Raw genomic sequence first — 2,958 nt, forward strand, 5'->3', positions numbered from 1 at the left:
GTAGAAGTTAAGAATATGGTCAGAAAGAAATGAGCAAAAAGAAACTATCTCATTTCCTGGACATAGAGAAGATAGAGGAAAATCTACTTGTGTTAAAATGTGGATAGACAACATCTGTTTCTGATTTTCACCTCTACAGATTCAATATTTAATCATTTGTATTTTATATTTTCATGGAGCTACAAAGAAAGATATGGCTACATACACATCGATGGCTATATACAAGTTTATATGTATAAGTATATAAAGTGAAGATTATATTTTCTGAGACTAAAATTCTTAAAAGTCAATGGCATATTAAATTCTAAAAGGTTGGAAGGTCCCACCGAGATTTGAACTCGGATCACTGGATTCAGAGTCCAGAGTGCTGACCATTACAGCATGGAACCCTCCATGAGTTTAGATTTTTTGCCATTGTGAAAGAAATGAATGCCTCAGTGGGTAGCTTTATTGTTGCTGCAAAAATTATATCCCAATTGGATATTAATAGTAAAAAGAGTTATAATGCTATTTGTATTTTTTGAATGGCATCCTTCCATAAGTATTTTAAATATGTAAAAGTTTACCATATTATGAAAGTTATAAAATGTTGTTCGTTTTTGATTGTACAACAATAAAACCGTTTAAATTTACAAATTGCTGCAGCAGTATCTCTGTCTCTGGTAGAGGTGGTTCCATAGTATAATGGTTAGCTCTTTGAAATTTGAATTCAATTATCTGACTTCATCTTTAGTGGGCCGTTTTGTTGCTCATGAACTACTACTCATCTGTCAGCTTTGCTCATTGATTGCACACAGCAAATACCAGTAGGCTGAAATAGTCATTACATTATTGTTTTCTAAATGTCTTTCAGCTGTTTGCAAGTTGTAGAAACTCAAAATGTGCAATACATTTGACACAAAGGTCTTGTCAAAATACCTAGACATTTTTAAATCATATCCTGTTTTTCTCAAACACATTTCAGAGAGCTAATTCACAACACTACCTTTTTAACCTTCCTGTTATTGATCAGGACAAGATAGCACATTTTAAAGTAGACGCAGTCCTCAAAACAAAACTAGAGGAATCAAAATTGCAGCATTATTGAGATACAAGATTTGTCATTCTGAACATTAGTGTTGGACTTGTGTAGTAGAAAGGTCCTCAGACAGATTTCCAAGAGTCAATCTGCAATCATAAAGTATAATCATTTGATTAGATGTATTATAGGTAGATACTGATCTGATTTTCTTTTCACCACTATACACAACTCATGCGCACTGTATAAATCAGCTATATTGTTACAAAAACAATGAGCAAAAAACAACTATCTCAATTTCTGAATATATAGAAAAAAGAGGAAAAGATACTCATGATTCAAATGTGGATAGGCATCAACTCTTTGTTATTTTCACCTCTACTAGCTATGTTTAGTTATGATTTATATGTTTATATTTTAATATAGTCATACACACTCGCACTGCTACATATGCATAAATACTTATCTATAGGGTAATAAGTCACAGTAAGTTCTTAAATATTACATTTTTCAAACGAAAAATTCCAACAAGTAAAGGCAAACAATAATCTTACAGCTCAGGAAGGTCAAACTGAAATTTGAACAGGGATAACTGGATTAAGTGTTCAAGGTGCCTACCATTACATTATGGACGGCTTCTGTACTAGTGTGAAGTTTCCATTGTTATCGAAGATAATTCCTCAGTTTGCCGCTTATATGTTATTGCAAAAAGATACCCCATGTGGTAAGGAATATCCAACAAAGTTTAATGTCATATAACTGCTTTGGGCAACATCCTTTCCAAGCAGTTTTAAATATGCAAATGTTTAACAAAATATGAAATTAATAAAATGCTGTTCATCTTAGTTTGCGTAATATTAAAAACTACCATATTTCAAAATTGCTGCAGCAATTTGTGCTTTTTTTTTTAACATGAGTGGTTCTATGATGGTTAGCACTTGGGCCTTTGAATCCAGCTATCTGAGTTCAAATCGCTGTGGGGCCATTTTACAAATATATAAGGGATTTTTTCAAACTCATTTCAGAAGGATTACTCAAGACACTACATTTTTAAATCTTCTGTTTACTGATAATGTAAATGGGGCATAATTTAATTAACAAGCCTCCATAAACCATGAGTAGAGGAATCAAAAGTGGGGTATTACTGCGATTGAAGAAATACAGTTTTGATGTTAACCTTGAAACTGAAAAAGGAAACAAACTTCACACTGATTTTCAATGGTAATTCCACAATCAAAAAATACTCTCATTTGATTAGACGTATCATAGGTATTAATCTTGTTTTCTCTTTCAAAATAATTAACATATGAAATGCACTGTAGAAGTTAAGAATATGGTCAGAAAGAAATGAGCAAAAAGAAACTATCTCATTTCCTGGACATAGAGAAGATAGAGGAAAATCTACTTGTGTTAAAATGTGGATAGACAACATCTGTTTCTGATTTTCACCTCTACAGATTCAATATTTAATCATTTGTATTTTATATTTTCATGGAGCTACAAAGAAAGATATGGCTACATACACATCGATGGCTATATACAAGTTTATATGTATAAGTATATAAAGTGAAGATTATATTTTCTGAGACTAAAATTCTTAAAAGTCAATGGCATATTAAATTCTAAAAGGTTGGAAGGTCCCACCGAGATTTGAACTCGGATCACTGGATTCAGAGTCCAGAGTGCTGACCATTACAGCATGGAACCCTCCATGAGTTTAGATTTTTTGCCATTGTGAAAGAAATGAATGCCTCAGTGGGTAGCTTTATTGTTGCTGCAAAAATTATATCCCAATTGGATATTAATAGTAAAAAGAGTTATAATGCTATTTGTATTTTTTGAATGGCATCCTTCCATAAGTATTTTAAATATGTAAAAGTTTACCATATTATGAAAGTTATAAAATGTTGTTCGTTTTTGATTGTACAACAATAAAACCG

General features: G+C 31.9%; 2 non-coding genes across 2 annotated transcripts; both read right to left on the reverse strand.

Annotated features, from left to right (window-relative positions):
• Positions 1-317: 317 nt before the first annotated feature.
• TRNAQ-CUG (transfer RNA glutamine (anticodon CUG)) lies at positions 318-389 on the reverse strand. Its single transcript has one exon. It is a non-coding gene; the product is annotated as a tRNA-Gln (tRNA).
• A 2,264-nt stretch (positions 390-2,653) lies between these two features.
• On the reverse strand, positions 2,654-2,725 carry TRNAQ-CUG (transfer RNA glutamine (anticodon CUG)). Its single transcript has one exon. It is a non-coding gene; the product is annotated as a tRNA-Gln (tRNA).
• Positions 2,726-2,958: the final 233 nt, after the last annotated feature.

Source organism: Pleurodeles waltl, chromosome 2_1 (assembly GCF_031143425.1).
Source record: "Pleurodeles waltl isolate 20211129_DDA chromosome 2_1, aPleWal1.hap1.20221129, whole genome shotgun sequence".
Taxonomy (NCBI): Eukaryota; Metazoa; Chordata; class Amphibia; order Caudata; family Salamandridae; genus Pleurodeles; species Pleurodeles waltl.